Source organism: Felis catus, chromosome D2, assembly GCF_018350175.1.
Source record: "Felis catus isolate Fca126 chromosome D2, F.catus_Fca126_mat1.0, whole genome shotgun sequence".
In the NCBI taxonomy this organism is placed as follows: domain Eukaryota; kingdom Metazoa; phylum Chordata; class Mammalia; order Carnivora; family Felidae; genus Felis; species Felis catus.
This window is the reverse complement of record NC_058378.1, coordinates 77,602,305-77,627,086: the sequence shown is the minus strand read 5'-3', so window position 1 is coordinate 77,627,086 and position 24,782 is coordinate 77,602,305. Positions and strand designations below refer to the sequence as shown.

At 51.8% G+C, this 24,782-nt stretch overlaps 1 long non-coding RNA gene across 2 annotated transcripts; it reads right to left on the bottom strand.

Moving 5' to 3' along the window:
- Nucleotides 1-19,981: 19,981 nt before the first annotated feature.
- LOC109492889 lies at nucleotides 19,982-24,287 on the bottom strand. 2 transcript variants are annotated; one of them, XR_006586786.1, is made up of 3 exons: nucleotides 23,836-24,224; nucleotides 23,341-23,552; nucleotides 19,982-20,418 (listed from the first exon to the last, which is right to left on the bottom strand). It is a non-coding gene; the product is annotated as an uncharacterized LOC109492889 (long non-coding RNA). The 2 variants fall into 2 exon arrangements; XR_002146854.3 differs by lacking the exon at nucleotides 19,982-20,418 and having other exon boundaries at nucleotides 23,324-23,552; nucleotides 23,836-24,287.
- Nucleotides 24,288-24,782: the final 495 nt, after the last annotated feature.

Below are 24,782 nucleotides of genomic sequence, written 5' to 3'. Positions count from 1 at the left end.
TAATTAAATTAAATTAATTAATTTTGAGAGAGAGTGCCTGCGTGTGTGCATGCGAGCAAGGGAGGGACAGAAGGAGAGTGAGAGAGAGAATCTTAAGCAGGTTCCACACTCAACACAGGGCCCAATATAGGGCTTGATCCCATGACCCTGGGATCGTGACCTGAGCCAAAATCAAGAGTCGGACGCTCAACTGATTAAGCCTCCCAGGCGCCCCTAGGACTTTTGATAACGGAAGAGATATGCCTCCCTAGCTAAGCATGTCTTATTGATTTCTTAGATGGGGGTAATTGATTTCTTAGATGTGTGATAATATGGAAGGACACAGTACAAAAGATCAGCCTTTAGTAGGAAAATAATATTTTCGACACAGGGCGAATGAATTAAAGATGTTACCGGGAAATTTCCCATTTGCTGCTCAGGAAATGTCTTGAAAATCGAGGAGCGCCTGCGTGGCTCAGTCGGTTGAGCTTCCGACCTCGGCTTGGGTCATGATCTCAATGGCTCGTGAGTTCGAGCCCCGTGCCAGGCTCTGTGCCGACAGCTCAGATCTTGGAGCCTGCTTCAGATTCTGTGTCTCCTTCTCCCTCTCTGCCCCTCTCCCACTCACTCTGTCTCTCTCTCAACAATAAATAAAAACATTTAAAAATGTTAAAAAAAAAATCAAAAACGTGGGAATATTGCAGAAAAATACAGTTGAGGAAGAAGGTCTCTCCACGGTGCAGGCTCCTTTAAAATTGTCTTGTGCCCTTTCCGACATACAAACTATTTTGCTAAATCCACTCATGTTAGCCTGATGAACTCTGCCTGCACCCAAACTCCCCTCCGAGCGGAGTGATTGTTTCTTTTGGATGAATCCTGTGTTGGGCCACATGCTCAGCGCTGCCTTCGCACCGCCTTTTTGCAATCTGCTTTGAGAGCTTGCCCTCCGTCAGAACTCAGCGTTCAGCGCCACGGTCTGGGATGGTCCCCTTCAGAGTTGGTAGTCAGGCGACTTTCCATTCGGAGCACTGGTTTCTTCTCTAGTGGTTCCCCCACTCAAGATGATAGGATCTGGAAAGAATTTTCTGAATGAGAGAGAGAGAAGCAAAAGGTACTGTGTTGTGCGGCGTTATTTGCACTTTTTAAAACCCACAGTCTCAGATGCACCCGCCGGACTATTCTGGAAACACATGAGCTCCAGTCCTAGCCGAGGTCTCTGCTGGTAGGAGTCCTTCTCACCCGAAAGGGACCGTGTGTTAATAGCTGTATTCATGGGAGTTAAAATTAAATTTCTGTGTGTTGATGTAAAGCCAGCTTTCCCCTCAGGGCTATTTATTTTAAAAATCCAAAATAGTATGGGGTCCACAGCCTATGCCGCAACGTAAGCAAATTGGGGTCTGTGCTCTGAGCAAAGCCTCCTTTGTGTGGGCCCTTGCGATGTAATGCCCTCCAGCAGAAACCTGGCAATGTGTGGGCCTCCCTTTCCCCTTCCACATGTGGCAAGCTCAGGCAGTTTGCAGATTCGCCTACAAGAGCAGTTGTTCAAGATTTTTATACCTGGAGGCAAATGCTACAATAAAGGGAGCTGTCCCTGACGTGCCACCATCAGACGGTGGGGTGGGGGACGGAGTAGGTGTTGAAGACTCTGGCCCTCGTGCGCGGTCACTTTTCCTTCAGGGTCCGAGGCTGGGATTGGTGTTGTGCTTAAGCATTTTTTTTTCTTTTTCTTTTTCTCTTTTTAATGAAAAAATTTTTAATCTTAATTTTTGAGAGCGGGGAGAGGGGCAGAGAGAGACAGGGAGACCCAGAATCCGAAGCAGGCTCCAGGCTCCGAGCGGTCAGCACAGAGCCCGACGTGGGGCTCGAACTCACAAACCGTGAGATCATGACCTGAGCCAAAGTTGAAGGCTCAACCGACTGAGCCACCCAGGCGCCCCTGGAACATTTTTTTCAAATAAAAAGATTTTTTTTTTAATTTTTTTTTTCAACGTTTATTTATTTTTGGGACAGAGAGAGACAGAGCATGAACAGGGGAGGGGCAGAGAGAGAGGGAGACACAGAATCGGAAACAGGCTCCAGGCTCTGAGCCATCAGCCCAGAGCCCGACGCGGGGCTTGAACTCCCGGACCACGAGATCATGACCTGGCTGAAGTCGGACGCTTAACCGACTGCGCCACCCAGGCGCCCCACAAATAAAAAGATTTTTTAAATTAAAAGTAAATTTTAAAAAGCAAAAGGGAAGGAGGCCATCCTCAATAAATGCCAGTATAGTAAATAAAGCTAAGAAATGGCACACACACTATTCATGCAAAGACTTAAAACCTAGCTGTATAATAATAAGAAGAAGGATATTAGTAATAATAATAAGAAGCTGAAGACGGTAAGTAGTCGTAGTAAGAGAAGCAGAAAACGTTTGTCTTCTCGGCTCCTTGGAGTACAGGAGTGGGCGAGACTCCTTTAAAATGCCTTTGAAAAATCCCAAAGGCCTTCTAGTTGAGGAAGAAATAGCCTAAACAGTGGTGGGAAGTAGGATGGGTCAGCATAGACCCTCCCTTTGCAACCCCAGCCAACCCTCCACGGAGCTGCGGGGAGCCTTTCGGGCTGGATTCGCCCTGGGTGTCCACGCTGGCACTTTTTATCTTCACCCAGAAGAAACCTGTCTGGCTGATGAGAGGGCTTGGCTCTTCTCCCTCCTCGGAAGCGAGGGCTGCTTATTTCTCCCTTCGCGTTGGTTGCGAAACGTAACAGATGAAGTGTTGGCCGTCAGGCAGGGTGAGAAGAAAATAGTGATGAGCAAGCGTGAAGCGACTTCCTCCTGTCGGTGAGAAGCATGTTTGTTTTTCTTGAAGAGCATCGAACGATCCTAGTGGTAACGGCTACCCGCCTGTGTGTTGCATGACTCAGTTGCCCTCGAGCGGGGAATTCTGTCGTCTCGCCCACAGGTTGTTGGCCATGTTCTATCCAGGACTCCTGACCTGGGAGGGGACAGCATCGGCCTCCGGGGCAGCTGGGTTTCCCCTTCCTTTGTGCCTCGCTTGGGATCCATGAGTAATCGACGCATTGTCCGGGAGAGCGCCCTCCGCGTCTCCGGGCAAATTGAGCAGAGCTGGATCTATAAAAGCGGAACCATAAATCAGCCCCGTTACAATGGCAAAGTTCTTGAAAGCACCTAAAAGCCCCACATGCATTGCTCCTAGTTAATAAGCAACAAGGTAGAGCCGAAGTCACTGGCCTGGTGGAGGCCAAGTTAGAACCAGAAGATGGATATGTGAAAACCAGTCACCCAGGAAAATCTAAGCCACCCGAAGAAACACAACCAACTTCAAAGGCCTCTTGTTCCTTCTATACAATGCTTTGCGGGCTGAATACTGTGTGTAAAGAGCGCAGCTGGGTCTCCCGTGAATGCAGCTGTTAGAACACATTTGGTGCAAACTCTATCAAAGGGGACGTTCTCTTAAAAATTCTTTAAACCTTCCCCTTGAAGTATCGCGTGGATTCCCCATGACGTGACGGAAAGCTGGTGGCGGCCTCCTCTTCTAAAGGTTTGGAGGCCTTTGCGTTCTCTTGCTTGCTCGTTTTCTAGGACCCCCAAACTGTCGATGACAATTTGCAAGTGCATAATCCATTTGATCTGTGTGTGTGTGTGTGTGTGTGTGTGCGCGCGTAAAATTCTAGTTCATTGGCCTTCTCATAGCACGTTTGTTTTAGGTTTACATACGAATCACAGAACTTTACATTCCTTCCCTCTTCCTCTTAGAATTGATCCTTATGCCCTAGTTGTCTCTTGGCAAACCACACCCCATGCCAGCCCCCCAGAGCCCATCAGCATCATGGGAGTACACGTTCCACAACAACCAAACGTCCATAGGGATGTCTCTGGCCCTTCAGAAAAACAAAACACGCCCCCCACACAAAGGATGTGTCACGTTTGAGAAAAAGTATTTAGCTAGAGGGGTACGGGTTTAATAACAAGAAGAAAACATGTTCAATAGTTTCGCATTTCAAATGCCTAGTTCATCATGTTCTTTTCACTGATGTAACGTGCTTTTGCTCAGTTGCCCGTAGAAAGTACACCTGCTCAGTTCTGTGTTGCAGGTGACACACACAGCCATATGGCAAAGGTCCCATAGTGTCTTCAGTGTCGAGACATGGGGTTGCCACTCGTCCACACCCTGGCCAGCACGTACTGATGGTTTGGGCAAGCGGCCACTGCTGCCCTTCTCCAAGCTTCGTGCTTAACCCTTAAAGTATCTGCTCCTCCCCTTCAACCCTCATGCAAAATCATTCTCCAACCTTCTGTAAAGAATACAGCTTGGGGGCGCCTGGGTGGCGCAGTCGGTTAAGCGTCCGACTTCAGCCAGGTCACGATCTCGCGGTCCGGGAGTTCGAGCCCCGCGTCGGGCTCTGGGCTGATGGCTCAGAGCCTGGAGCCTGTTTCGGATTCTACGTCTCCCTCTCTCTCTGCCCCTCCCCCGTTCATGCTCTGTCTCTCTCTGTCCCAAAAATAAATAAACGTTGAAGAAAAAAAAAAAGAATCCAGCTTGGCGCACACAGGGATTCAGAATAGGTTAGTTTCCCTAACAGAGGGATATTTAGCCTGGGAGGTCCCTGGACCCTAGAGAGTCCACGAATGGGTTTTAGGGTGCGACCACTCACTCCTTGAGAGCATATACACAGTTTTTATGTGTGGAGACTTGTCTTGGTGAGGAGTGGGCTTGTGGTCGGTCCCCGATGGGTTCTAGGAGGAGTCTGAGACCTGGCAAAAGTTCATGGCCATCACTCGGGCTGGTTTCCTGCCTCCAATTTCATTCTCTTTCCAGCTCATCCTGGATCTGACGGCGGAATCTATCCAAAATCGACCTTTAGGTCTCGTAGCACAAGCCAAAGCCTGCCAAGGCTCCCCTCGTGGGCAGACAGCACACACTCTTCTGGCGGCCTGCCTGGTTCCCTGTCCTGAGGCTCTCTGCACCTCTTCTTCCAGAATGTTCTATGTACCATCTCCCCGACACGCCATGCTTATTTGCATCCTCACATGCCTTCTCTCACCGCTTCCCCACGTTCTCTTCAGCTCCTTTCAAATCTAACTTTCCCGTGATGACTTTCTCGCACCAACAAAGAACCTCCCTCCCTCCCACAAGCTTGAACCATCCATGCACGTTCTGACGCCTAATCTGACTCCCCTCATGATGTCATTTATTCCATGGGATCAACCTTATCCGTGTAGGTTTTGCCATCCAAACAGGGTTGCGAATTTCTTGAAGCCCAAGTTTCATTCGTTCATTCATTGTTCAGCAGGTACGTATTCACTGTCTTCTACTTATGGGGCACTGGGCCCAGGTGCTGGGTTTGGGCCTTCACTGTACCTGGGCCAGTTCTCATGGTTTTTAAATGTTTTTTTTTAATTTATTTTTGAGAGACAGAGAGAGACAGAGACAGAGTGCAAATGGGGGAGGGGCAGAGAGAGAGAGAGAGAGAGAGAGAGAGAGAGAGAGAATCTGAAGCAGGTTCCAGGCTCTGAGGTGTCAGCACAGAGCCTGATGCGGGGCTCGAACCCACGAACTATGAGATCATGATCCCAGTGGAAGTTGGATGCTTCACCAGCTGAGCCACCCAGGCGCCCCCTGGGCCAGTTCTATATACAGAGAACACACTCAGTGAACAATGAATGAATGAATGAATGAATGAATGAATGAATGAATGGATTTGGGTTAAACCAAGCCATGTCAGGCGTGCTTGCCTACCTCTGGAAAGAATATACAGCCAAAGTCTCTCTAGGTCTGTGGAGCCAAAGCAGAGCATTGAGGCGTGGAGATTCCTAAAATGTAACCTGCTGGAAGGGCTCAGTAAGTCCCAAGCAACAATTCCTTTCCACATCAAGGGAGACCACTTTCTGCTGACTCTGCACCATTCGTGGCAGGTTCCTGGCTTTGCTGGCTCTCCTTGGCTTTCCCTTTCCTGGGGATGGCTGAGCAAGAGGGGGACCAGAGTCCACCCTTTCATCAGAGCTCGTAACCAACAGTGAGGAGAGAAAAAGAAAACACCAGTCCTTTCTACCCACCGGGGCTTTGTAGCATTCTCGCCCCTCGGGGCCAGCAGCTAAACTAATATTTCTGATGCTGTTCCTTCCTGAAGAAGCCCACCTGTGGGCACGGGGTCGGGGGTCATCTATGCAGGCGGTGGGTCGACCCTGCCCACCTTCAGGTGGGCACAGGAAGTGGGTGCTACGTGCACATGGCTTTTAGAGACTGCTTTGAAAGCCCCCGAGTGTTTGTCTTGGCTGGCTCCATGGGCACTTGAGTATCTGCCACAAGAGCTGGCCAGGCCGTCAGCTTGGCTTCCAAGGCCTTGCCTCTTGGTTGGGGATGGATTCTGCTGCTCTGCTTCCTTCAAAGAAGGGGAAACATAACCCCTGAGACTTAGGAGCCGTGGCAAACCCGAGCTCTCTAAGCCACATCCCGGAGGCTCCGGGGCCTGGGCCCCATCACCTAGGGTTCTGTCCTCTTTGCTGCAAGCCAGAGCACCGGTTCTGCTCAGAAGGCCCCAAAGTCTGCTGTTATTCCTTTCCGCCTCCTGCTGTCCCCTGCCAGTAAAAATAAGAGAGGGGAACAGCTTTGATGGCGGACCTCCCTCAAGATGACGCGGCCTGTGCCCACAGAGAGAGAGATTGTGTGTCTGCATTTCAGCGTATCTTTACTAGGCTTTATTTCTCTTGACTTTGTTTTCGCAAAAGTCCCCCGCAGAGGTCCTGAGTAAACACCTTCAAAGTAATTTACGTAAAATACACCAAAACGCTCTTTGGCTGGGACCACCGACCACGTGCTCCATGCTGGAATGGGGGAAAAGTCACCTTTTACTTTCTATAAAACGGACCCGTGTGAATATATGCTCAGTTACCTTTTTTTTTTTTTTAATGTTTATTTATTTTTAAGACAGAGAGAGACAGAGCATGAGTGGGGGAGGGTCAGAGAGAGAGGGAGACATAGAATCCGAAACAGGCTCCAGGCTCTGAGCTGTCAGCACAGAGCCTGACACGGGGCTCGAACCCACGGACCGCGAGATCATGACCTGGGCAGAAGTCGGATGCTCAACTGACTGAGCCACCCAGGCGCCCCCTCAGTTACCTTTTAGTTTCATGGTGGTGAAATACACGTATGAGAAAATGCACCGTCTTCACAAGTCTAAGGGGGATTGTCCCGTGGTACGCGGTGTATTCACAACATTGTGCGCTCGTCACCACTGTCTGCTTCCAGAACCTTTTTATCGCCCCTAAAAGAAGCCTTGTCCCCATCGGCAATCACCCCCCTCTCCCCTCCCCCAAACCCTGGCTACCGCTAGTCTGATTTCTGTCTCTACAGACTTCCCTATTCTGCACATTTCATGTAAGTGGAAGCAGGCAACAGGGGCCTTTCCTGCCTGGCTTCCTTCGCTCGGTGTCAACCTTCCAGGTTCACCCCCATGGCGGTGTGCATCAGAATGCCTGTTCTATTTCCTATTTTCTCTCCTTTGAACTTCCGTTTCCACCCACGCCTTCACACCTTCACTCTGGCTCAAGACCTTCTTTTTTTTTTTTTTAAGTTTATTTACTTATTTTGAGAGAGAGAGAGAGAGGGAAAGCGAGTACGAGCAGAGTAGGGGCAGAGAGAGGGGCAGAGAGAGAGAATCCCAAGCAGGCGCCGTGCTGTCCGTGCAGAGCCTGACACAGGGCCCCAACTCCCAAGCTGTGAGATCATGACCTGAGCAGATATCAAGAATCGGATGCTTTACTGACTGGGCCACCCAGGCGCCCCAGTTCAAGACCTTCGGAGGCTTAACTCGCCTGAACTTGAGCCCTCCTATAGAGTCCTTCCGATCTGGCCAGCAATCTCCAAACCATACCTGAGAACCACTCCCACCAGGGACCCCCGAAGGACTGGCTAAAACCGCAGCTTCCCAGCCCCACTCCACACCTCCTAAGCCGCTGTCTCTGGGGAGGGAGCCAGAAAAATCTGTGTTTCTAACAAGCTCCCTGGGCACGGCGACGTGCACGTGTGAGCACCGGGGCTGTGGCACGGGGCTGGTGCACACTCCTCTCTAACGCCCTGGTCGAATCCCGATGCCTGGGCTTCATCCCCGTCTATACCCACCGGAACCCCAGCTCAAATGCCACATCCCCTGTGATCGGTGACACCTTCCTCAGCTCGTGGCTAGAAACCATTTCTTCTAGATTACGAGCAACCTGAAATCAGGGCCCAGGCTTCTCTTCGTATCCCGTGAATAATGTTCGTTCCCAAAACTCACTTACGTGCAGGCGCTGTCCTAGGTACTTCAAAAAAAGTGTTTTTAACGTCTGTTTATTTATTTTGGGAGAACGAGAACACGCGAGCATGCATTATGATGAATGTGGATGTAATTAATACCACTGAATTGTACATTTAAAAATGGTTAACATGGTAAACTTCATGTTATTTACAGTTTACCACAATGAAAAAAAAAAAAATCTCAGCTTTCCTTTTCAACCGCTCGAATGAAATAAAGAACTGTGGGTTTGCCAGATTCTGCTGCGGAATCCGTGGGTCTTAGGTCTCCTTTGAACAGGCTCTATTAGGAGCTCGTCGCTGTTGAGCACATAATCTGTTTAACCTCCTCCTTCCCCGTCCCAGCTGCCGTGGTCTGACCTGAAAAGGATTTCTCTGAACGGCACCAGGGAGAGCGTGGTCCAGCTGAGGGTCAACCCCTGGGCAGCAGGCCTTTCCAGCAAGCCTCAGTCAGCAGATGTGCCCCAGGGCATGGCCCGTTCTGGGATCGGATCATTTCTGGTTGTCCTGAAATGGCCACTAAGCGGAATCCTCATTCTATTGTTAGAAATTCCCCCATAGCATTTGGCCTGTGTCCTTTCAGGGCGGACCCACCGACTTTCTAACAAGGAAACGAAGTATTGAATAAATTTCCAGATTCACCCCCAGCCTCGTGGATATGCCGATGGCGACTCTGTAGACCTGGCATAGTTGGGTCTCGCCAATCCCAGGAGGAAGGAGGACAGGGACCAGGACAAGGGTCAAAAACGTTACTGACAGACAAGGCCCATGGTCGGGGCAGGGGGCGGGGGGGGGGGGGAGAGCTGATGGTTGTTCTCAAATACAACCACATTCAGAGCATGTGGCTAATAACCGTTGATCATCTCCAGTTTATTTGCATATCAGATTGATTTGATAAGCAAAAAAGTCCCCCGTATGAATTATATGCTCTCCCAAAGCCTCATGTACTCCAGGCTGTTTAGAAAAACCTTAACACTAGCTTGGCTTTCCTGAAAAGTCACTTACAGATATATTATATTTAAGTTTATTTTATTTTGAGAGAGAGAGAGAGAGAGAGAGAGAGAGAGAGAGAGCAGGGGAGGGGCAGAGAGAGAGGGAGGGAGAGAATCCCAAGCCGACTCCGCTTGGAGCCTGCACAGAGCAGGACGCGGGGCCCCACCTCACAAACCGTTGAGGTCACGACCTGGGCCGAAATCAAAGAGTTGGATGCTCAACCAACTGAGCCACCCAGGACCCCCTCTTTTATTTTAACTTTTATTATCCATTTATCAGGCACATGTATCACTTTACTGTGTGCCCACTGCGTTCCAAACTCTTTACAAGTATCACCTCATTGAATCCTCCCGGTGCTCCTATGAGGTAGGTTCTGTTATTACGTCCATTGTACAGATGAGAAAACCGAGGCACGGGCCACTCTAAAGGCGATGGCGCGGACTGCAGGGACATTTCCTAGGAAGGGCAGGCAAGAGGCTAGACAACCCACCATTCACGTGGAGGTTGGGCACCGCGTCCGCCCGAGCATTACGTTCCTAGAATGCCCAGGACAGGGCGCCGAAGGACGAGGCAAGAACAGGATGGCTCGCGGGCCACCTCTGTCTTCTGTCTCATCTCCCTCGTCAGCCTGCTCTCCGTGGCTTCTGGTGAAACTGAGGGAAAGAGGGAGGGGCCGATGTCTTTTTCCACCTGCCTCAGACTCTCTTGTCAGGAACTGATGGCAGAGGGGAGCCCAGAGTTTCCTGAACATCCACAGCACGAATACCACGAATGTGCCGGCCAAGTCATTTTAAGCGCAGCGTGGAAGTTGCCGGTAGCATAGCCATTGTTGAAAGCCATTTTGCGAGGTGACTGAAATGCCATTGTTTCCCTCTGAATGAGGGCTGTGAATTGTCCTGTCGTCGGCTTCCTGGTTTTGATGTTGGACTTTAGTGACACAAGATGTTATCAAGGGGGGGAAAGGGGGTGAAGGGTACAAAGGCCCTCTCTGCCCTATTTTTGCAGCTTCCTGTGTATCTATAATTATTTCAAAATAAAAAAGTTTCTTACAAATGCCATTGTTTAAGGGGCCAGGGAGCCGTAGCCCCTTCTTTGGCCGTGCTATGTGTTTCTCCGCGCCTAGGGGCTTCCTGTCGGCTGACTTCTGGGCTGGGCCTGCTGTCAGCCTCAGGGCCGTGCTGGCCCCCGTCAGAGGCTGACCCCCCCACCCCGTCTTGGCACCTGTCCCCTTCTCCTGATACTGGGGGTTCTCTTTCCTGCTCTAGAGCTGGGACGTTTTAAGCTGATTCCTTGGGTGCCACCAGGAGCCCGCTCTAATGTCCCCATAAATCTCAGGCACATTCAGCCCTGAGACTCCCAGCATCCTGTGGACCTGCCCTTCCAGTCCCCTGCTGGGCACGTCACATTCGCTGTGTCACTCAGCTCTCTCAACGCCAAGGGAGGACTTTGACCAGGGAAGTGTGGGTGTCTGTGGGGGAGGGGCAGGGACACCCCCGGTGGCGGGAACTGCAGAAGCGAAGGCACGGAGGCAGGACCCCGTGGGCCAGGGTGAACGACTGAGGTACCCTGGGGTTGAACCATCGCATGGTGACCCGTTCTGAGACCCAGAGTTAACGAGCCTCCTGGTACGTGTGGAAACGAGGTTCTCGGGCAGCCGGGAGACAGTCTGGTCTTCCTTCAGGCTCAGGACACAAGGGGCTGTCACCTTGTTCAGGTTCTGGGAAGCCTGTGAAATGTCTCCTATGCATGCGGCCAGGCCGCAGACGACCCCGGTGCTCAGACGACCCCAGACCCTGGATCTCAGTTCGCTTCTGTCTCCACGTCCTGGCATTTGGGGCCGGGGCTCTTCAGGGGGGGCAAAACACGACGGCACCAACAGTGAAGTCCCCAAACCCGCAGAACAGCCAACCCCTGTGGGTTAGATTTGACTAGAAGGCCTTGGGGTCGAGAGGCGCTTCAGGAAACCCAAAACTCCGGGCCCCAGATTTGGAGGTTCAGGGTTCACTCCCCAGGCATTTTCTCTCCATCTCGCCCGGGTTCGGCTTCAGAGTCGAGGGTTTTCCAATTGCTTCGGGAAACGGGCCCGACAACCCGAGCTCTGTGGCTGCACACCCCTCTCCCCGCGCTGTCCCGAGGAGCCAGGATAGCTGTCCCCCCAGAGGACCACGGGGACCCTTCCCAGCCCACCTTTCTTCCCCTCCGAGCCTGTTTCTGTCCTTGTCTCCTCTTGGTCCTTTGAACAGGTGAGAAGGAGGCTGCTTCCTCCACCCCCACCTCCAGCCTCGCCTGTGTTTTGTGACCCTTCTCCCACAGACGGCCAGGCCCCTTTCCACAGGCTGTTTCTGAATTTTGGCCTCCGGTCGGAGCCGACCGGCTGCTGCACTGGGGCATAGAAGTTGGCACTTTAATTTTCTCCCTAAGAGGCTCCCGTCTTGGCCATAAGCTCCCTGGGTGGGCGGCAGGGTCTCCCAATAGGAGGGCGTCCATCCTGCGTCCGGGCTTCCCGCCTGGCAGACACAGGCTGCTGGATGGCCGGCCACATCCCCCCTGGGGCCAGAGGGCCCTCTGTGTGATAGCAGCCTCCAGCTCCAGGAAGGTGAGTCGGAGGAAAAGCAGGACCTGTATCTAACAACCTCACTTAGGAAGTGGTGAGAGAGAGAGAGAGAAGGGCGTCTGGGTGGCTCAGTCGGTGAAGCGTCGGACTTCGGCTCAGGTCATGATCTCGTGGTTGGTGGGTTCGAGCCCCGCCTCGGGCTCTGTGCTGACAGCTCAGAGCCCGGGGCCTGCTTCGAATTCTGTGTCTCCCGCCTCTCTCTGCCCCTCCCATGTTCATGCCCTGTCTCTCTCTCTCTCTCTCTCAATAGTAAATAAATGTTAAAAAAAAATTTAAAAAAGAAGTGGTAAGAGAGAAGAAAGATGCCATACTGTATTGTATGTTGAGAGAGTCAGGTCGCCGTCATGGACAGACAGATGCCCTGCTTGCTAAGACCCTTGTCCGGCTTCAAGCCCAGTAGCATCAGCACCCAGCTGAGTGACAGTAGCTAACACTTCTATACCTGCACTGTCCTGAGTGCTGGTCACCTGGGAGCTCAGCTAACCCTCACGACAGCCTCGTTTTACCGATGAAAACCAAGATTTAACCACTAGGGGGTTTGAACCTCTATGGTCTGACTCCAGGGGCCTCGCTATTAACCACTATGCAGCAGTTAATAATAATAATAGTAATAATAATAATATATCAGATAATAAATAATAATATCAAATATTTAATATATAAATGTTATATTCCACACTATATATTAATATAATAGATGCAATGATAGATAATATAATGTTATTATACTATTATGTCATATATAATATATAATTACCTATATAGTAAATATGTCATTATATGTATACTATACTTAATTTTACATTAAATAATATTAATTTTGATATTTAAATAATTTAATATGATTAACATGATAATTTAATAGTAATAAGATATTTGCTAAGTCCTTATTAAATGCCAGGCACCATGCTTTGAAACACATCACCGCACACTCTTCTGGGGAAGGCGTTTTGTGCCCGTTTTATGCGTGTAAAAACGGAGGCTCAGTTCAGCACAGGATTCAGGCTCAGACTGTGCTGCCTCCGTCTCCTGCTCCTTATTTGGGGCTTATCAGTGGAAGGGAGGCTGTCACGTGCTGCCTGGGGAGGCAACCCCAGCTGTGCTGTCCCAGGTGCTTTCTGCACGTGAACTTCTTAGGGGCTCGGTCTCTGCCTGTCAGGTGCCTTCAGGTATCTGCCTCCTACTTTTGCGATTCTTACCGAGTATCTCTCCCTGATGTCCTGACTTGCCCAGTACGTTAACCCAACACGGCCGGACTTGAATGCCACCCCCATGTCCGACGTCCCACCCACCCTGCATCACCAGGAAACCAGAACCTTCTTCAGCTGCCCTTCCTGTCACCCACCCCCATTCTCTTGAAACTCTGGGGTCATCTTTGGCTCCTTTTCTCCCCACTTCCCTTAACCCCAACAGTCACCAAGTCAGAGAAAAGCAATTACCTTTGGGACACACTTGTGACGTTCTAGCGGGGAAAATCCTGGAGCGGCCAGATGAGAGCCTGGATCCCCTGGATCTTTCTTCCCAGGCTCATAATAGCATCTGATAAACCCAAATCCTCACGCACTGAAGGTAAACTGTGCTCTGAGGGTACCTCAACCTTGAACCTCTCTCTCCAGCCTTTATGGGCTTTGGGGTGCCACCGTTAACGGACTCAATGTTTGTGTCGAGGCCCCAACCCCCCGTGTGGTGGTATTTGGAGATGGAACCTTCGGGAGAGGATTAGCTTCAGGTGAGGTCGTGAGGGGATTCGTGTCTTATACAAAGAGGAAAGGGACACAACAGCTTTCTTTCTCGTCACAATGTGAGGACACAGCGAGAAGGGGGCCTTTTGCCAGCCAGACGCCAAATCTGCTCTCGCCAGGCACTGAATGTTCTGGCACCTTGCTCTCGGACCTCCAGCCTCCAGAACTGAGAAATGAATGTGTGGGTTTAAGCCCCCCACTCTGTGGAATCTTGTTACGGCAGCCTGAGCTAAGACACAGCCTCTCAGGACCTCCATGAAGGGAAACGACGCCAGCGTTGGGCCAGGGAGCGGCCTCAGGGCCCTGGTCCGGAGCTCTCCCTGCGGGCTCCTGGGGCCCTGCTGAGGGAGTGTCTGACTCTGTTAGCCATGGGGCCAGGGGAGGAGAAGGACCGAGGGACCCAAGGAAGCGGGACAACAGGGTTTCCTCTGTCAGCTCTGACCAAAGCTAGAGCTACCCTTGGTGGTCACGACGACGCAAAACAGCCTTCCGGTGTGCGTGAGGGGCCCGGTTCTTCCCCAGGACGAACTTACGACTTGGTGGTTGTCCTCCCTAAGGGCCCCACGTTCCATCCTGCTTGGGCCTGGAAAATTCGAGAGATTCTGTTGCGCATTCCAGCCCCAACTGTGTTAGGAAGTTGGCCTCCCAATGACTGGGCAAGAGTTTAACTAGAAACTTCCATCTGGTCCCAAGGCGAATGGCTCCTGCAAAACCCTCACCCCCCACCGCCAGACATCATACTAAGCAAGCAGCGTTTGGCACAGACTTTGATTTCGATGCGCATTCATAGGCTTTGTGTCACGTGTATTTTGTGAAAAGACTCGGAATTTTCCTATTTTGAAATCTAGGCCTGCTTTCACCCTGCTGCTGTGGGTTAAAATACTTAAATTGCTCTTCTCCGGCCACGCACAAAATAGGATAAAAGTTTTCAAAGCAGAAAGTCAAGAGGTAACAAAGGGAGTGCAGACCCCACCTGGTCCTAGTTCCTTCCCCAGAGGCCTCCACGGCTTTCCCTTGATTTGGTGGGAATATTCCAGAGATGGTCCACACAGACTCCGTCACACATACAAATGCTCTGCGACTCCTCCTTACCTGCACGGCAGCACATTATACTCGCTGTCTGCAGCTCGATTTGAGCAAATACCTCGGATAATGTTTCCTCCATTCCTCTTCGTGGTCTGCATGACCTGCAATAGACCTAATCAGCCTCCTAAAAATGGACATGTGGGTTGTTTGCAATCCTTTTGAGCCTTGCTCATCAGGGAGGTGAAATATGGTATCTAACGGGATGTAAATTGTGCCGTAGTTTTGTTTTTCATGACGAAGGTTGAGCATCTCCTTACGTTTAAGCAAAGTCGTTTGTATGTGGTCTTCTCTGCAGGTACTGGGTAAGTCTTTGCTCTCAGCTCCTTGGGTCTCCGTGGTAAGGAGACGCGCTTAAGCCCATTCACATTCCTTACCACCAAAAACTTGCCGCTCATGGCATGTATTAGTGACGGCTTGCGGGAGGGTTGGAGGAGTCCCCTCTGAGTTGGGAGATGGTGCTCAGAGGAACAGGGAGGGTTGTGAGCCCCGGCAGGACAGGAAAGCTGGCAGCCTGCGTTCCAAGGAAGAAAACTATTTCCATTAACCTAGGCATCTCTCAAATATTCTAACGTTCCGTCAACAAAAGTAGCCAATTTTCTTTCTTTAAAAACTTTTTTCAAGGTTTATTTATTTTTGAGAGAGAGAGAGAGAGAGAGAGAGAGAGAGAGAGGCAGAGCATGAGCAGGGGAGGGGCAGAGAGAGAGGGAGACACCAGAATTCGAAGCAGGCTCCAGGCTCCGAGCCGTCAGCACAGAGCCCGACGCGGGGCTCGAACTCACGGAGCGCGAGATCGTGACCTGAGCCGAAGTCGGACGCTTCACCGACTGAGCCGCCCAGGCGCCCCCGATTTTCTTTCTGGAGGCTCTACCACGTGCCAGGAAGTGTGCTAAGCACATCAAATGCCTTATTTCCTTTGAGCCACACTGTCAAGTTAGTACTATTACACCTGTTTTACAGGCGAGAAAACCGAGGCACGGAGGGGTCAAGCAAGTAGTCTGGGGCCACACCATGGTGGTCAGGATTTGAACCCAGGCTGTAACTTTCATGCTACACATCCTCCCCCGGGGATGGGCAAGTGCTTCTCAAGCTGGTGGGTGTACGAGTAACCTCGGGAGGCCCCTGGGTGGCTCAGTCGGTTGAGCGTCTGACTTCGACTCAGGTCGTGATCTTGCAGTTTGTGGGTTCGAGCCCCGTGTCACGCTTGCTGCTGTCAGTCTGTCAGCACCGAGCCCGCTTCAGATCCTCTGTCCCCCTCTCTCTGTGCCCCTCCCCCACTCCGTCTCTCTCCCTCTCTCTCTCTCAAAAAAATAAATAAAACAAGAGTAGCCCTGGAATACGGGCATTTTGAGGAACTCAACCAAGAAGACCTTCCCGACTTCTCCGTGGTTACAGTCACCTTTGCTAGTGGTGTTCATCAAAGGGGCAGTTTTACTTCACTCAGCGACCGAAAAAACTATGACATTAAGGATGGTGAGAAGCTCCTTGGCTCGGGGCTCAGATTTGCCTCCACTCCCTTAGACCTGCTTTGGTGGGAGCAGCCTACGAGCGTGGTTGTGCTGTAAGTGAAAGAAACACCTATGAAGGGACTTGTTTTCCCCTTCAGCCCCTCCTCGCCCTGTGTCCTTCCGAAGCAGTGGATGAGTCCCTAGCTTCTCCAGGCAGCCAGCTGGGGAAGGGAAGCCCCCCCGGCTCCTCCTGGGAGGAGTCCCACTCACCGCAGTGCTCAGGGAGGAGGGAGAGAATCTTCCGCACCTGCTCTGCCTTTGGCTGGGTCCTGGAGGACTTTCGACCCCACCCAAGTTACGCGAGTCTTCAAGGCACGTCCAGGGCATGTCCCAGGATGGGGGCAGGGGGTTGGGGGGCAGGGGCCTGGGGGTGTGTGTGTGTAGGTATCCGCCAAGGGCTCTTGGCATGCCGGGACAACCTGGGAACCTAAAGACAGATGACCTCAGGTACGAGCCTCAGATCTGTCAGTTTCTGGTGCCACTTCTGTCCCTTTCAGAGACAAGGCGTGCCTTACCTCCCCTGTTCACCCCGAGCCGGGATCAGCCACAGGGAGATTGCCGGAAGCTTTCACCTTGCTCCCCCAACTGACGCTGCCCGGCTCAGCACCCACCTTGTTCTGACCCAGCCCTGAGCTGGGATGGGGAAGTGATGTCAGGAGTCTGCCCCCCACTGAAGCCGAGCAGTGTCCCATACCTGCCCTGCTGGCCGTGTCCTATGTCTGTCTTGCCGCAGTTTCTGTAACAAAGTGCCACTGATGGCTCAGCTCCAGGAAGCAGCAAGTGTGGGCAGTGAGCATGCCCAGGCTAGTAAAGGCACCCTTGCCCTCGAAGTTGTCAAAAGTGTGTATGCGGAGATAGAGGGAAGGGTAAAGGGTGATAAATGCAATAGACTATCTGCATAGAATATTTCCTCTCTCCCAAGTATGCATCTTCCGGAGGAATTTTATTTATGTATTTTTTATTTTTTTTTTTAATTTTTTTTTCAACGTTTTTTATTTATTTTTGGGACAGAGAGAGACAGAGCATGAACGGGGGAGGGGCAGAGAGAGAGGGAGACACAGCATCGGAAACAAGCTCCAGGCTCCGAGCCATCAGCCCAGAGCCCGACGCGGGGCTCGAACTCACGGACCGCGAGATCGTGACCTGGCTGAAGTCGGACGCTTAACCGACTGCGCCACCCAGGCGCCCCTATTTATGTATTTTTTAAAGACTATTTATTTTGAGAGAGAGAGAGAGAGAGCACAAGCGGGAGAGGGGGCCGAGAGAGGGGGAGAGAGAGAGACTCCCAAGCAGGCTCTGCACATTCAGCGCAGAGCCCGATGCAGGGCTTGAACTCATGAACTGTGAGATCATGACCTGAGCCGAAATCAAGAGTCGAATGCTGAACCGACCGAGCCATCCAGGCGCCTCATGGGGGAATTTTATAGAAAACGAGGCCAGGGTTGTTTTCCATCCGGGATTTATGGTGAATGGCTGAGTTGAACACGTTGTCAGGCTGAGTCATGCAGCCAAAGGTAGTCCTTCAGTCGAGCTAGCTCTCAAAGCCCCCAGGTGCCATTTCTAGGACTAGTGAATCAGGGCTATTTGGTGAATCAGGGTTACAGAGGCTTCGAGGCCCTCCCGCTTTGTCTTCACCTTCTGTTTCACTACCCTCTATTGGAACCATGCCAAACCCTTTACCAGCTACCCCCAGACCCGTTCTTTTCCATGCCCGTGCCTTTGCTCATGCTGTTCCCTCCTCCCTAGATGTCCTTCCTTTTGTCTCCGACGTTGCTACATTATCTGTCCTTCAGGTCCCGGCCACAGGCCACCTCCTCCTCTGGGCCAGATCCCACACGGCTGAGGGCATGAGCAGATCTAAGTGGGAAACAGACAGGGGACCGGTCAGACACCGCAGATGTGGAGAGCCACAGTGGACGGTGCTACGTGTCTGTCCTCTTGTTCCGGGAGACAACGAGCCCAGCTGGAGAACCACAGTCCCAGTTCCCTTGCAGCTAGGGGACCATGCGTCCCAGTTCTGACCAGTAAGATGTAAACAGAAGCTTGGGCCTTTTGGGGAATTGCTTAAGTGGGAACAGAATCATGATGCTGCGACCCTAAGGATCAAAGTCACATATTGGGGACGGCCAAAGACGAACTGGAAAGAGCCGGGGTCCCTGGGGACTCTGTGAGGAAGCCTTCCCCACCCTGGAGTCGTTCTGTGGGACAGAGCCGGCTTTTGTGAGGCCTGAGGCTTCTCCAGTTGAGGGGGGCCTTTTTTGAGAAAAAGAATACAAAATATAACCTGGGAGGGGTCTGAAAGTTTAACTGGACCTCTGCCAGGACTCCTATCTGTGCTGTGCTTTTTTAAGTTCATTTATTTTGAGAGAGTAAGAGAGGTAGCACGTGGCAGCAGGGGGAAGGGCAGAGAGAGACGGAGGGAGAGGGAGAGAGAATCGGAAGCAGGCTCTATGCTGTTAGTGTCACGCAGAGCCTGATGCAGGGGTTGAACTCGCGAACTGTGAGATCGTGACCTGAGCCAAAGTTAAGAGTCAGACGCTTCACCGACAGGGCCACCCAGGCACCCCTTCTGTGCTTCCTTAACACAGGAAAAAGGAACTCTTAATCTGTTTAAACCACAGTGCTCAGAATGCTGTTCCTCAGAGCGGAACAGAATTCCTGATGCCCCAGTGTGTTATCAGGAGCATTAGCAGGTGCTGGCCGCCCCGTCAGCTTAGAACAAGGTCCTGAGCCTGGCTATAGGCTGGCAGCACCTGAGAAGTGACTACAGTCCCTGATGGGGCTGAGCTGTGTTCCATAACTCAATCCATAAAATTCATATGCTGTCTGTTCTAACTCCCAGCAGCTCAGAATGTGACCTGGCTCGGAGTCAGGGCCTTTAGAAAGGTAATTGAATTAAAACTAAGTCATTAGGGTAGGTCCTAGTCCAATATGACTTGTGTCCTTATCAAGGGGGATATTTGGGCCAAGAGCTCGGCACAGAGGGAAGATGACATAAAGGCACAGGGAGAAGACGCCATCTACGTGCCAAGAGTGAGGCCTCAGAAGGAACCAATCCAACTGACACGTTGGTCTTAGACTTCAAGCCTCCAGAACTGTGAGATCCAGGCCCCACCCAGAAAGTCTGATTCAATGGTCTGGGGCCAGTCAGATCTGGCGATGTTTTAAAGGGCCCCGCGGCAGCCTACTGACCAATCGGAATAGAGAACCACTGATGTAGAGCACTGAAGAAAGATCCAGAGAGTAGATTCACATGGGTCTCGAAGAATGACTAGCTGAGTGGACCCGAAGCAGGGACACTGTGCAGGTGGGGTAACTGGCCAGAGTTAGCGTGCACAACCTGGCCATGTGGCCGAGTCAGAGAGGACCAGGCAGGGGGCCTGAGGTGAGGGCAGAAGGGCAGCCTGGGCCAGGTTAATAAGGTCTCACACGGCAGGTGGGGGGATTTTCCTGGGCAGCAGGGAGCCCGTCAAGTCTGCAGACTGAGCCGGCTGGGATCAGAGCTGGTCTTTAGAAAGGCGGTGCTTGTTATTTTTCCCTGGTGTCAGTCACTGGGTGTGTAACTAGCCTCATCAGCTCGGGTGCAACACTGTTCATAAGTCTGGTGCTGAGCTGCACGACAGTGCATGCCCACCTGCTAGGTCCCTAGGACGGTGACGGTGGCACCATACTCACAGGCTGGAATCAGCTGCTTTTCCGTGAACGAACCCAGTGGGCTTTCCTTTCGCGGAATGCCCTTCCCCCTTGTCATCTGGGCAAACCCAACAAACTCACCTCCAACACCCACGTCCCGCCACCTCTCCCGGACAGCCTGCGCTGTCTTCCTTTGGAGGCCAAGCTGCCACCACGCACTCCGGCACCTTGCACGCCGCACTGCCACGGTTTGTTTGTAGCCCCGTCCACACTGGTCTGCGGGTCCCTTAAGAAGAACGCTTCTGTCTTCTCTGTCATGTTTTCAAAAACGTTTATCGAGCAACTACTGTCTGCCGGATACTGTATCCCGCAGCAGTGAGCATGACTGATGCTCCGGAGATATAGGCTGAACCGGTCGAGCAGGAAGAAGACTCCGTGAGCAAGCTGCAACTGGGGGAACAATTTTGCACCCCGGTCGGCTTGCAAATAGGTGCAAATTTGGATGGCCTGGGGCCTGTGTGTATTGTGCGGATTCAGTTAACCACTTAAAACTCTCCGAGCTGCCTTCCTGCCTGTAAAGTAAGAGTCGGAATTAGCCGTAGGTGAAAATCTCTTCGAGGAGAATCCACTAAATTGTATTCTGTCTGCATTTCAATTCCGCCCCCGTGGCAAGTGCCATAGGAACCTGTGTATTTGGTCATTTTTCAGGTCGTGTCTCATGCGCTGGGACAACCTGGCTGGCTCCTCCCACCCCCAGGCTTCTGGGGTGGGTGGAACACGGACAGGCCAGATGTAGGCCACCCTGTCTACGTCCTAGCTGACCGTTCCTGTCTCCCCCACTGCGTCCTTTACTCTCATCCACGGTTTGGTGGGTTAAAGTTCAATTCCTCCGGCAGCCCTGAGCATCATTATCTGCTGTAGCAACTGATGCATTAATAGAATAGACAAGCAGAAAGGAAAGCCCAGGGCCTGACTTGCTGAGACCAGAGAGCAAGGTGGTCTTAGCATCCTCAGCAGCGGGTCTGTATTCTTCAGGCCTCGTCCTGTGAGCGTGCCCTGGGACTTCATTCCCCGAGCTGGTCTCTGCTCCGACACCGGAGGCCCCAGAAAGCAGATTACAGTCAGCTTGGCAGAGGGGCCAGCTTCAGAGGGAAAGACTGAGCTTCCTTCTGAAAGAAAACCAGGTGTTCCCAGGGGAATTCTGCCACTCAAGGACGATAAATGCCTCCTTGGCGGAAAGCCCGCTGCAAAGGGGAGTGGCTGTTTTAGCAAAGGAGTCACAATTAATAGATATTTCCTTGAACCCGTCCCATGGGTTATAAGAACAAGCTTTCCTTAAAGATCACCTTGACCCCGGTATATGGCATTAACTTGTCCGGGCTGGCCCAGAACTGTCAGCCTGCAGGTCACCGAGGCAGCCCGAGCAGCCCATTGAATATTTTGCAATGGGCGTTACTTGCCCCGAGGTAGACGGACAATAGCCTTCAGACAGCCACTGATGTCTTTTCCTGGAAGACGTGATTCTAAACATTTCGACAACTCAAAGCAGCGGTTCTTGATTTACTGCCTTAGAAGTTGCACGTGGGTTGGGGCACTGGGTGGCTCAGGCAGTTAAGTGTCCGACTCTCGGTTGAGGCTCAGGCCGTGATCTCATGGTTCGTGAGTTCGAGCCCCGCGTCAGGATCCTCTCTCTCCCTCTCTCTCTGTGCCCCGCCCCCCCCGCCCCCCCTCCCCCGCCATCTCTCTCTCAAAATAAATCAATAAACTTAAAAAAAAAAAGGTGTGCATGGGTGAAGGGGCTATTTTTGGGCAGGATGAGATGTTGTTGCAGGTTGGTAAGCAAGGGCACACAGAATTGAGGGAGAGGGTGGGGTGAGCTGGCCCAGGTTAGCCGCCCGTGGGGACAAGGAGTCATGACTTTGGAAATACACCTGCTCCTACAGGGTTTTTCCAGCAGCAAGCGGGGACCATGGCCTGGAGGGCACAGGTGCCAACGTGAGGCCTGCTCTTGAGAACCACAACGGGCCCTTAGCTTGTCCCCGCGGATCACTGTGGGCAAACACCAGTGCCTTGAAGGGTTGCTTCATGGAGGGCAAAACCGGAAACTTTGGGCAAACTGAAGGTAATACTCTTACCTTTCCCTGCTTTTTCTAGCAACCAGGTGGGAGCAGACTACTGGCAGTTTCTTTGAAACTCTTGACTATTTGCTTTATTCCAACACTTGCTGTGAGCCTACTCAGAACTGGGCTAGGGCATGGCCCCCCTGGAAGGGTGATCATTTAGTTTAGAGCCAAGCCACGTGGCTCTGCCTCTCTTGTCCCTCCTCCCTCCTCCCTCCTCCCCCCACCAAATCTGTCACCCTCCAAATCACCATCCGAGTGCCCAACTCCTTCACTCAGCCGTTCTAGGCTTCCTCAGTCCTGAATCCTGGGTTTCAGTGACCTGTAGGTTCTGGCCCACTACCTTTCCAACCTTGATCTCTCGAGGAGAATCACCTCTTCCTGGAGCTCCATAGGACCCAGAAACTCTCTGGCCTCCCAGCCACCTTCCCACCCTGGGATCTTCCCTCGTCCGGGGATTTGTCCATGGCATCCTCTTTGCCTGGCAATTCGCCTGCACCCTCAGCCCATTTCAACCCGGAAGCCCCCAGCTCAAGGCCTTATCCAAATCCCCCTTCACCCTGATTCCCAAAAACAGCTGCACCTTCCTCTCCTCTCCTCCATGGCTCTGGAATCTCCCACATTGACTAATTATCCCAGGCTGCTTTACACAGTAGTATTTCAGATCCTTCTGTTTCACTTAATATTGAGCCCCATACGTTAAAGCTCTGGTTCTCAATCTGACCGCATCTTGGAACCCTGTGGAGGGCTTTAAAAGAACACTAAGGTCTAGGGTCGCGCGCCTAGAGATTCTGACATCGTTAGTCTGTGTACAGCCAAGTGGGGGCAGTTTTAAGAGCTCAACGAGTGATTCTGATATGCGGCAATGCTTTGAGAACATCTTTATACCCTGGGTGGCATCCTTCACCTCAAGTATTGATTGACTTCGATGGAATTATTGGAGGCAGACTTAGTAAATAAGGCCACAGACCAGCACTGATCAGTGAAGATACAATGTGAGCCACGAATATGAGCCACATCTGTAATTTCCAATATTTTCATCACCACATTCAAGAAAGTAAAAGGAAACAGTGAATTTTTGTTTTTACTTAGAGAGAGAGAGAGAGCAAGCACAAGCAAGGGAGGGAGGCAGACGGATAGAGAGAGAAGCTCTAGCAGGCTGCACCCTCAGCGCTCAGTGTGGAGCCTGATATGGGGCTCAATCCCAGGATCGTGACCTGAGCCAAAACCAGGAGTCAGACGCTCAACCAACTGAGCCACCCAGGTGCCCCCAAACAGCAAAATCAACGTTTCTTTCTTTTGTTTAAACCGTGTGTGCACATAGTATTGTTTCAATACGTAATCAATACAAAGTTCATTAATGGGATACTGTACGTTTTCTTTTTTCATACTGGCTCTTTGAAATCAGGAGTGTATTTCACGCTTCTGGGTCGTCTCAGTTGGGATGGGCCACTTTTCACGTGCTTCATAGCCACGTGTGGCTGGCGGCTGCCATCGTGGACAGGTGGTTATTGGACTGTGGGCCGAGTGAATCATGATGCTCCATGTGCCGTGGAGAGCTGGCAGAAGGAAAGCTGTTTCTGCGGCTGTAATGAGAGGGATCTAACACTCCTGTGGCCCTGAGCAACCCCCCTCTTTCTGGTTAAATCGCTGTGTCTTCTTATCTCGCCCCGCTCCTCTCCCCCCGCACCCCCACCATCTGGGTGCCACATCCAAAACAAATTTCCTCCCATCCTCAGCCTCCCGCGCGCCAGCTTCCCAGCACCCAGCTGTGGACCTGCCGCGGCTTCCTGTCCCGGTGGCTCCTTGGGAGCTGGCTGCTCGTGCCAGTGGGAGGGACGGGGGGGGAGAGGGGGAAGGTGGGGGCACCTGGGGGTCTGGAAGAAGTCCAGGAGAGAGCGCGGAGTGAGTTCTCTCCCACTTGCTCCACTTCTCTTTCTCTTGTTCTCTCCTGGGGTCAGATGCTGCAGCCGCTGACTGCTGCCCCCCACCCTCCACCCTGCCTCAGGGTCCTCCCCAGCCCTTAAGAAGCCCCAAAAGCTGAACAGTTCTCCAGGTGAGAGTCACCTGGCCATTTGTCAACCCCTCCAGGGGCAACCCCTGGAGGGGACATTCTGATGCCGAAATGGGCACAGCTAGCAAGGACAGGACTATCATTAGGCCTTCCCCCTCCCCCCCCATCCCGTTACCAGCCACATGACTTGGCCCTTTGATGTCACAGTGGGAGCTTGAGCCCAGTTCTCTGTGACACTAATATGGTATCTCTGAAAATGCTTTCCCGCCGGTACAGACTATCACTGTGCTCCCAATGATTATCTTCTATTTCCAAAGGCAATTAATCTTCTTTGTCGTCTCTCTTTTTTTTTTTTTTTTTTTTTTCCTGCATGTGGCCAGTCCTAGTCTTTGTTGCTGTTTCAAACCCGTGAATCGTTTGGGAGCATGTGGCAAATTGGCTTTTATGCTCTAAGTTTTTGCTGAAAGCTGAGGCAGCAGGAAGGGCTAATGAGAAATATATATTTTTAAAAGAATTTTAAAAATTCTCAGGCATGTAGCAGGAGGTTTCACATGGAAACTTGGAGAGATTAATTGTCGATGACCCAGTTTTGTGGCAGTATAGAGTACTTCGACTTCTGTGCGAGTCTGGGGGGAGAGTCAGGCTGGACGATGCTTGCAGGTTGGAAGGTGCTCCATTCCGTGGCAGAAGTGGTGATTCCAGAGGTCAAGAACTTCAGGTTGTCTTTGGCCAGTCACATAACCACCTCTGGGCCCTTTACAGGACTGATGGTTCTTGTCACTGCCCTTCCCTTGATCTGCCA